General features: G+C 45.7%; 1 pseudogene; it reads left to right on the plus strand.

Moving 5' to 3' along the window:
• LOC125426361 overlaps nt 1-10156 on the plus strand; it is a 32019-nt pseudogene extending 21863 nt beyond the window's left edge.
• Nucleotides 10157-10636: the final 480 nt, after the last annotated feature.

Consider the following 10636-nt stretch of genomic DNA (forward strand, 5'->3'; position numbering starts at 1 on the left):
AGTAGCAGGGCAGTTCTCCAATTTGGTTGGCAGACACCCCCCCCCCATCCTTAATACAATTCCCAAACCATCTGCACCAAAATGACTCAACTGAACCCTAGTAGCTGTGTGGCCCAGGGGGATGTTGGAGGCCATGCTCACTCAGTCACCAGCCAGATCCAACTAAAATTGCATGCTGAAATAGTACAGCTGCACCATAACTGTTCATCTTGTTACAGAGAAAGGGATTAGAGTAGGATAGATTCCTAACAGAAATCAGCAGAGCCCACAGGAGCCCCATAAATAATGAAGAGAACGTGCCTGTGTACAACATTTTTCTTTGCAAGGTTGGGATGTTGGAAAAGAAGAGCCAACGAGGACAGATAGCTGCAACACCTAAGTGAGGATAGACAGGATGCTGAGAGAGGAGGATTAGGGGACACACAACTCCCACTTTCTGTCACTTTCTGTGGCCTTCCTTAGGTTAGTGATGGCATGTATGTTTGTCAGTGGATTGCCTTTGGTTCTGTTGGGCTGGCAAAAGTAACACACAGTGCTTGAGATGGTCCTGCCAGATTTCTGTGAATTGTCCTTGGTTCTATAGGGCTTGTGTAGTGCCCCCCCCCCCCCATTCTTAAGATTGTTGTGCTGGGCTTCTGTCAATTCTTATTCATTAAAAAAACCCTGCTGGGGTTCTTTGATTTGACATTAATTCTGCTGGCCTTGCATTTGCCACATTGGCCCTGGGTTCTACTGGGCAGTAATCAAGCTGTTGATGTAGTGAATGTTTATTGTTAAACTCAGGAAACAAGTATTCACTTACCAGCAGGTATTCAAAAACTGATTAAGTGGCAAATTGCAGGAACAATCTAGTCCCAAACACTCATGTAACAGCATAGGCGGAGCTACCATAGGGCGGGAGGGGTACAAATGCCACCCCAGAGAATCGCTCCCTCACCCTTCCCCTCAGACTGCCCATGTGGCCCAGAGCAGTCTCAGTGGCCCAGAGCAACCTCCGCGGCCTGGAGCAGGCTGCTCTTTTAAGCAGGTGTGGGGGGGGGGCGTGGCCGCCATTTTGCCCTGGGTGCTAGTTCCCCCCCTGCATAACAGTTTGCTCACAGCCATCTGCATACAAGTACAGTGCTCCTGATACATAGAAAGATGCTGTCAGGGAAGGGGTGGTGAGGTGCAGGAGTCACCTACATGCATCGTTCTCTGTGTTTCAGGGAATGGGCATCAAGAAAGACTGGACCATCCCCAGCAAAGCAAAAGTCAAATATCAAATACTTTTGACTATCAAGATGTCAAAATGCCACCAGCATCATCATCAAGCACAAACATTAAAAAAATGAACAGTTCTATGATGGCAGGAACAAAATGCTTCCACTACTACAAATAACAGATTTCCAACTATCAAAATATTGGGGAAATATTTAAGATTCATTGTTGTAGAGGAGGATTTTGAGGATTTCACCTGCATACTGCTTTGCACACTAATGACTGAAAAGTTGTGGCTAATAATATTTTTATTTATTTATTTATTTATGGGATTTTTATACCGCCCAACCCCCGAAGGGCTCTGGGTGGTGCACAACACAGATTCCACATACAAAAACCCCATTAAATTAAAATTTAGATTTAAATTTAAAATTTTAAAACACAGCGGTAGATTCAATAAAAATGGCATCAGCAATAACCCCAATTAAACCCTCCCAAAGAGGGGGAAACAGGACAAGAGTAAGTCCCCTAGATGACAGGGAGACTCTAAACCAGAGGAATAGAAGGGGCACCTTGATCAGCGGCTGGACACTCCAAAAGCCCGGTGGAACAACTCAGTCTTACAGGCCCTGCGGAATTCACCAAGATCCCTCAGGGCCCGGACAGCTGGAGGAAGAGTGTTCCACCAGGCAGGGGCCAAGGCTGAAAAGGCCCTGGCCCGAGTGGAGGCCAGCCGCATCATTGAGGGGCCAGGAACCACCAGTAAATTGGCCTCTGCTAAACGCAGAGGCCAAGTGGGGACATATGGGGTAATGCGGTCCCGAAGATACGAGGGTCCAAGGCTGCGTAAGGCCTTAAAGGTCAGTACCCACACCTTGAAGATGATTCGGAACTCAACTGGAAGCCAGTGTAGGCTATGCAACACAGGTTGGATGTGAGTGCGGTAGGCGCCCCCTGTGAGCAAGTGAGCTGCCGCATGCTGGACCAGCTTCAACTTCCGAATCAAACGCAAGGGAAGGCCCGCGTAGAGCGAGTTACAATAGTCTAACCTGGAGATGACCGTTGCATGGATCACAGTGGCCAGATCTGCGTGGGAGAGGAAGGGAGCCAGCCGCCGGGCCTGATGAAGATGGAAAAACGCAACCCTGGTTATATGGGCCACCTGGGTCTCCATTGAAAGAGACGAATCCAGGTGGACCCCTAGGCTGCGAATGGAGGAGGTCGGCGCCAATGAGATCCCCTCCCACACCGGCGGCTGGAAATTCCCAACCTCCCCCCCCACGGTCAAGCCAAAGGATCTCCGTCTTCAATGGACTCAGTTTTAACCTGCTCTGTTGCAACCAACCAGCAACCGCCTCCAAACAATGCTGTAGAGCTGCAGGGGCGGCGACGGCTCCCCCCTCCATCAACAGAATGAGCTGTGTGTCATCAGCATACCGATGGCAGATCAGCCCAAAGCTCCATACCAGCTGAGCAAGGGGTTGCATATAGATGTTAAACAACAGCGGGGATAGTAACACTCCCTGGGGTACTCCGCAATAAAGCGGGCACTTCTGGGAGGTTTGATCCCTGCACCACACTTGCTGACTCCGGTCCCGGAGAAACGAGACAATCCATTGAAGGACAGTGCCCCACACTCCGGAAGCGGCCAGGCAGTGGGCCAAAAGGTCGTGGTTGACCATATCAAACACTGCGGTCAGATCTAACAAAACCAGCAGCGCAGATCCGCCTCAGTCAAGCTGCATATGGAGCATGTCTGTAACAGCAACGAGAACCGTCTCCGTCCCATGCCCAGCACGGAAGCCGGACTGGAAGGGATCGAAAGCCAATGTGTCATCCAGGAAACCCTGAAGCTGCTCCAACACCACTCTCTCAATTACCTTCCCCAGAAACGAAAGATTCGAAACGGGGCGGTAATTGGCCAGATCTCCTGGATCTAACAATGGTCTTTTTAAGAGTGGGCGGACCACTGCCTCCTTCAATCCACCTGGAAGATTTCCTTGCTCAAGGGATTTCCTTGCTCAAGAGATTTCCTTGCTCAAGGGAGCCATTGATGATATTCAACAGGTTGGGTCGTAACTACTCCCGGCAAGTTTTAATAAGCCAGGAGGGGCACGGATCCAAAGGACAGGTAGTAGGTCTAACAGCAGCCAGGGCCCTGTCAACTGCGGCATCGGAGAGCAGGGAAAACTGGGCCAAAGAAGGGCCTGAAGACGGCAAGGGAGCCTCCAGTTTGCTAATCATAGACAAAGTGGCAGGAAGGTCCTGGCGGAGCGACATGACTTTATCTTCAAAAAAGCTCATAAATGCCTCACAGCCAATAGCCAATTGGGGATTTGCTGAACCCTCCGATATGGAGGTCAAAGACCGAATCACACGGAACAATTGTGCTGGGCGAGAACTAGCAGACGCGAGAGAAGAAGAGAAGAAAGCCCTCTTCGCTTCTTTCGTCGCCATCTCATAGGCTTTCATAAACGTCCTGTAAGATGTACGCACAGCTTTGTCACGAGATTTCCTCCATACTCGCTCTAGGCGTCTGAGTGCCCGTTTCATATGGCGGAGCTCCGTAGTATACCACGGGGTCCATTGAGAACGGGGACGCAGAGGCTGCCGGGGAGCAACAGCCTCGATGGCATCGGAGAGCCAGGAATTCCAGCCCACCACCTGCCCATCGAGTGTGCCGGTAGGTTCAGAATCCCGTAGAGCATTCAGGAAACCAATTGGATCCATAAGTCTCCACAGGCGGACATAAATCAGTCCGTTGCCTAGACATAATATATGCAACATTTAAAGTTTTCTGAACACATTTTGGCTGCACGCTTTCACAGCTTTGACTTTTGACAGTAGTGTTGTTGAAATATGAGACACCTACATTCATGTAGACAATAGGTTTACTCAACTGTACAGTGTGGCTTAGTATTAAAGGAACAATAATGAAACACAACAATAGCCACCTCAATACTTATTAAAGGTAAAGGAGTCATTGAGAACAAAGGACTCTGGGTAAGAAACATATTCACTTTACATACACCTAATGCCTCTTTAAAAAGAAGTGCAAACCCATTATGTTGATTAACCTTGGAACAGGAAAAGTTGTACAGCTAGACTCTATTGAATCAGGATGTGTAGAAATGGGGCTGTGTTGTGGTGGAATGTGAACAAGGGCAAAAATGTCAGTCTCCTGTAAATGGCATGTCCCACCCCCAAGAGAGCTGGGGAAGATCACACCATCCATATGCAGCACAACCCCAAGCAGAGTGCTTGCCATGTGAATAGGCAGCTACAGATGATCTATTTCTTTTTAAGCATCTGGTGGGCCACTGCGAGCAGCAGAGTGCTGGACTAGATGGACTCTGGTCTGATCCAGCAGGCTCGTTCTTATGTTCTTAAGTGACCCATTTAAAGGGGGCAAACAATTTTTGCTCCTGTTTACATATGATCCCAGCCTGATCGTGACAAAATGTTTTGCACTGAATGTCAACTTTGTTAGGCAGAAAACTTGATGCCTCCTCAAAAGTGCTTTTTTTTCAAAAATAAAAAAGAACCCCCAAAAGTACAGTCAGCCCTGTGCACCTAAAATGTGTGTAATCTAGAATCCTTTCAGAAACATGCTTCATTTTGACCAGCAGATGGCAGACTTGCATAATTGACTCAGTGTTTTCCAAACTCTTGCCTTTGTAGGATTTAGTCAGCCCAGGGCCTCCACTCCTGTAAACCAACTATCACCATTATTTAAAAAGTGCTTGTTACATTTCCTGGGTATGGATGCCCTCACAGAAAATCAGCACTGTTCAAAATGTTAATGTCAACAACTTGTCTGGCAGAGCAAAATCTCACACTAAGGCAGTGGGGATTGGATTGGGGGGGGGGTGGTCTTCATTTTTTGCAATATTATGTAATTCCTTTTTGTTCCAAAAACCCTATTACAACAGTCCATCCATCAGAGTGTTGTGGGTTTTCTGGGTTGTATGGTCATGTTCCAGTAGCATTTTCTCCTGATCTGTGCCTGCATCTGTGGAAACATCAGGAGAAAATGCTACTGGAACATGGCCATACAACCAGGAAAACCCACAACACTCTAGTGATTCTGGCAATGAAAGCCTTCGACAGTTCATTCATTATCAGCATTTTAAAACTGAGGCTGATTTTGATATATTTCAAAAGTGACACCAATAAAGTTTATTTACAAACTTGCTCCCTCACAACCTTATAACATTTTAATCATTTCAGCCCCAATTCAAATTTTTCATTGAAAAATTAGGAATTGTACATTTCTAGCACACACCCCCCCCCCACAAAACAACAACAACAACCCCGACGTGCAGATTAGGATTTTAAAAATTGAGTCAGAATATAGTAAATAATTTCAAAATGAAAAGGGCCAAAATGGCTGTTGTGATTATTATTAATTGTTCAAATTGAACTATCCAGTTTTTGGTCCTCCAAAACAACAACAACAACCCCGACGTGCAGATTAGGATTTTAAAAATTGAGTCAGAATATAGTAAATAATTTCAAAATGAAAAGGGCCAAAATGGCTGTTGTGATTATTATTAATTGTTCAAATTGAACTATCCAGTTTTTGGTCCTCTTCCCCCCCCCCCCAAAAAAGGAAAAAAAATCATTTTTTAAAAGCAGTTCTGCTTTGAAAAGGTTGGGTTGGGTGTGTGAGTAAAGAAATAATTTACTGCTTATATGAAATCTAGGGTTGCCGGATTAGAGCTGGGAAGTCCCTGGGGGTTTCAGAGTGTATCTTGGAGAAGGTGGGGTTTGGAAAGGAGGGGGATCTAGTGCAGTATATAGTCCACCCTCCAAAGCAGATATTTTCTCCAGGGAAACTGAACTCAGCTGAGATCAGCTGTAATTCCAGGAAATCTCCAGCTCCTACCTGGAGGTTGGGAATGCTAAATGAAGCTCATTTTTTCCCTTTTAAATGGAAGAGGTATGAGGCAGCAGTGTATTTACTTTGCCCTGTTGAACCTTCTACCCTGCTGGAAGCAGCCACTTATAAGCAGAGCTATATCTAAACATTCAGACAATATCATAAACAAACGTTTTGTAATGTTAGCTGGGCATTTCTACTGAAATGCCTATTCCTTTGAACTGTTACTGTTCAACTGAACCTACTGCCTTTCAAAATTTTTGCCTTTTGAAAACCATTTTAAAAGATAGTTGAAAAGAATTTCATTGGGTGGCTGAGCAATCAACAGGGGAAAGATAGTTATGCTCAGGAAAAACGCTTTGGACTGTTTTTGCTTCCTGCATCCCCTGGCAAGAGAGGGTTTAGTTGTCTTGTTCGGCTTGGTCCATTGACTGACGTAAGATCATGACAATTTAAAACATTTTATGCTCCTTTTCCAACCAATTAGGGCCCTTAAGGCAGCAAACAGTTAAAAGTTAAGAACAATGCATACATGTAAAACAGCAATTAAAAGAAACCGGAAAGTGAATCAGTAAGGGAATGTCGAACAAAACAAAAAAATCTTTATTCATTGGTGGAAGATAGTAATTGACAAATCCTCTTGGGGAGGCAATTCTCCAGTTTTAAGGTCAAGAATAAATGCCTTTCTTGGGTTGCATCCCATCTAGCTTCAGATGAAGGCAGGCATCTGAAGCAGGCCCCCTTAAGTGACCATAATATCATAAATTCATATAGAAGTAGGTGGTCCATTGCCCTGATCTGGACATCCACAGGCTAGCCTGATCTTGTCAGAACCTAAGCAGTCAGTCCTGGTTAGTATTTGGATGGGCAACCTCCAAGGAACACCAAGATTGTGATATGGAATGAGGCAATGGCAAATCACCTACAAACCTTCTGTTGTCTTGAAAAACCTGTGGGGTCACCATATGTCAACTGTGACTTGATGGCAGGGGCGTTCCTAGGCAAGCTGGAGCGCGGGGACAAAACGTGAGTTTGGTGCCCCCCCCCGTCCCTGGCAAATGGGTGGCCACCCTCCCCCACCATGAACAAACAATGATTTTTTGCACCAGCTCACAAAACACCTCCCACTCCCAGCAAAACATACATGGGTCTCTCCCCACCAACTCTTTTCCTAATTTCCTAATCACAACAACCCTATGAGGTAGGTTGTTAGCCTGAGAAACAACTCCAAGCCAGTGCAAGTGGGTATTAAGCATGTAAATCTCTCACAAATCACCCCCAGCAAAACATTTACCAAACATCAGCATCATCTCTCACAAAACACCTCTAGTGGAATCCACCCCCAAACAACATCACTTTCATGGTGCTTAATGGTGCTTAAACTAAGGAGCTCAGATTCTTCTTTTAAATCCACCTTAAAGGGAGAATCTGGGGTCCCCGGTTAAAACAAAATTGAAAGTGATGCTGTTTGGGGGTGGATTCTCCCCCACCCTGAAACAGCATCACTTTTGAGGGTTGGAGATTCAGATGAAACAAATACCAGATTCAGCCAGAATCTGGGCAAATTTGGGCAAATTTGGACAAAAAGTGTCCGATTTTGTCCTGCCCAAATATGAACAAATGCGAATGCAAGGTATTTGGGCTTTTGGGGGGGTATTTTTGGTGTTTTTCAGCCTACAGGGAGGGCATTTTTAAAGCTAGCAGCACCATGATTTCAGGGCATCATCAAGAGACTACCTGGATGATACCACCCGAGTTTGGTGATGTTTGGTTCAGGGGAAGCAAAGTTATGGATGCCCAAATGGAATGCCCCCATCCCCATTGTTTTCAATGGGAGCTAACAGGAGATGGGGGCTGCCCATTTGAGGGACCATAACTTTGGTCCCCCTGAACCTAACTTCACCAAACTTGGGTGGCATCATAAGAAATAGTTACTTCTACTAGATGATCCCCTGAAATTTTGGTGTCACTAGCTTTAAAAAATACACCCCTTCCAGGCACCCCAAGAAATTGCCCAAGATCTCTTTGTTTTAGCAGTGACTTTGCCTCCATTGTAGCCAATGGGGATTTCCTGAGTGTGTAGGCAGTCCTGCAACATTTTTTGAAGATAGAGGCACCACCAGACTTTCTCAAGGCTGTGCTCCAGGGAAGCCCTCCTGGGAAGAGCACCCAGGCTTAGAGTCTTTGGCTTCTGAGGGTCTAATTTTATGGGCCCCCCAAAAGGCTTATTGTGTTTCCCTGCTCCTCCCCATGAAGCCTGCGCGGCTGAGGTTCTCTCAGAACTCTCTCAACTCCTCCAAAAAAAGCAAAGCCTCACTCAAGCTTGGATGCTATTACCCTAAGACCTCTTGGAACCACCTTGAAAGTCTGGTGCCTCTATCTTCAAAAATGTGCAGCCAGTGCCACACACCTCAGAAATTCTCCAGAATCTGCCAGAGCTCCTTTCAGCAAAGAAGTTCTGTGGTGGGTGGAGTAAAATTACTTTTTCCCACCATAGACTTCAGTCGGGCTTTCTGTTATGCCTCCAGCTGGCACTGTGGTAGATGCCATCAGAGGCAATGTGGTAGTGGTCTTGCTGTGGGTGGGGGCACTTTATTTCCTGCAGGGCTGCTGGTGTGAGTTCTTCCTGAAAGGAACCAGCCAACTTTATGCTAAAAGTTTGCCTTGGGATGGCCGAATGCTGTGGGCAATCAGGTCTTCACCTTCAACTTGGTGCCCACAGCATTTTCCCTCTTCCACACACATTTTAGCAAATTTGGTTTGGTTCCTTTCAGGGAGACTTGGCACACCAGCAGCCCTACAGGAAATGTGCCCCCCCACTCAGAGCAAAGACCCTCACCACCAGTGCCTCCCATTTGAAAACTCCTCTCTACCACAGACCCATCTGGCCATTACAAACAGAAAAGCCCCTAATTGAAGTCTATGGTGGGAAAAGCTATGTTCAAGACCAGATTCCTGGTGCAAAAGTTGTGGTAGAATCCATTGGTAGCCTCCAAGTGAGATTACATGGAGATGGCTACTACCAGAAGAAGATTATTCAAAATCAGATCTTATGGTCTATGCCATTTGATCCTCTCTAACGAACCGTGCTATACTGAGAAATGAAGCTTTTCAAATTTTTTAGATGGCAAACTTCTGGATATCAAATAAAGAGTTTCAGCCATACTATGGCAGGAAGGGAGGACGCATTTTGGAAACTCCAAGACTCCAGATGTAATGGTGGCCAATGTGAAGCTAAGCAGGCACAAGCTGTAGGCTACACGGAAGGGGCATTGCTGGCTCTGGCTGTCATCATTTCATCCTTTGTTGTTTGCCTGCTATTTTATTGAATAGTCATGGTCAGCTACAGGCAGAGGCAAGCTGAATGTGCAACAGACAGCTCGAATCCAGATGTTGCACTTTTACCAGCTGGCAAGCCGGCAAGCACTCCTGCCACTAATCTGTATAACGAAGAACTCTCGGGCGACAGTACTCATGCGAGGCTATGCACAAGCAAGAGCAACAGCAACTGCTAAGACTCCTGCTCTTCTCTCCGACCAGAGGGAACTCTCTCAGTGGAATCTGGTAGTAGACCCTGGGCCAAGGAGTTACTATGGACAAGATTACTACAGTTATGAACATGGTGTAATAATTGCCTCTAAATATGGAAGTTAGTCACCGATTGTTGTCTCCTTCTGGGATGTACATGATGATGAATATGGTGAAGTGGTCATGGAGAGCGATGGTGGTTTCTATTACAGTCCACAAGGACCAGAAGCTGAGTGGGCCAGAAAGAAAAGAATCAAGTTAGTAGTTGATCCAGAATATGAGACCAGCTCTACTGGAGAAGACAGTGCTCCAGAAAGCCAGAAGAATCGTCTCAGCAACCCCAACATTCAAACCAATATCAATGGCAATATCTACATAGCCCAAAATGGATCAGTTATTAGAACCCGGCGAAGTTGCCTCTCAAACAGTTTAAAGGTCACATCCCCTGTGAGGCTGGGGAAACATTTCAATATCAGAAAGGCTCCTACTTTCCTGTTATTCAAGAGGGATTTTTATACAGATGAATCAAACTGCACTGTAATGAAATAGTCAGAAAGTTGCCCTGGCAAAGGGATAGGGGCTGTGACCTTATATCATGATCTTGCTACCTGATTATAAAAAGTATAATTGGTTTCCATACCCTGCTTTTTTCTGCTATAAGAAGTCTCAAAGTGGCTTACAATCCCCGCTCTCCCCCAACAGGCACCTTGTGCAGTAGGTGGGGCTGAGAGAGTTTGGAGACTATGCTATTGTATATGGTTTGTACTATCTGTTCCTATGTATTATCCTATTATGTAATTTCTTCACTGTTTAATATGGCATGTTAATACTTAAGATTTGTTTCAGTTTTGCTCCATAGTTTTATTTGTTTTTAATTCCCGCAATCCAAATCCTATTATATTGTTTATTGGCTGTCTTCTCCTATTGATTACATTGTAGCTGAGTATGCACAGTGGTGTTTCCGTGACTTCAAAGAGAATTGGCCTGGGAGTCTTTGTTTTGGGACATATTTGGCATTATTACCCACCA

Source organism: Sphaerodactylus townsendi, linkage group LG02 (genome assembly GCF_021028975.2).
Source record: "Sphaerodactylus townsendi isolate TG3544 linkage group LG02, MPM_Stown_v2.3, whole genome shotgun sequence".
Classification (NCBI taxonomy): domain Eukaryota; kingdom Metazoa; phylum Chordata; class Lepidosauria; order Squamata; family Sphaerodactylidae; genus Sphaerodactylus; species Sphaerodactylus townsendi.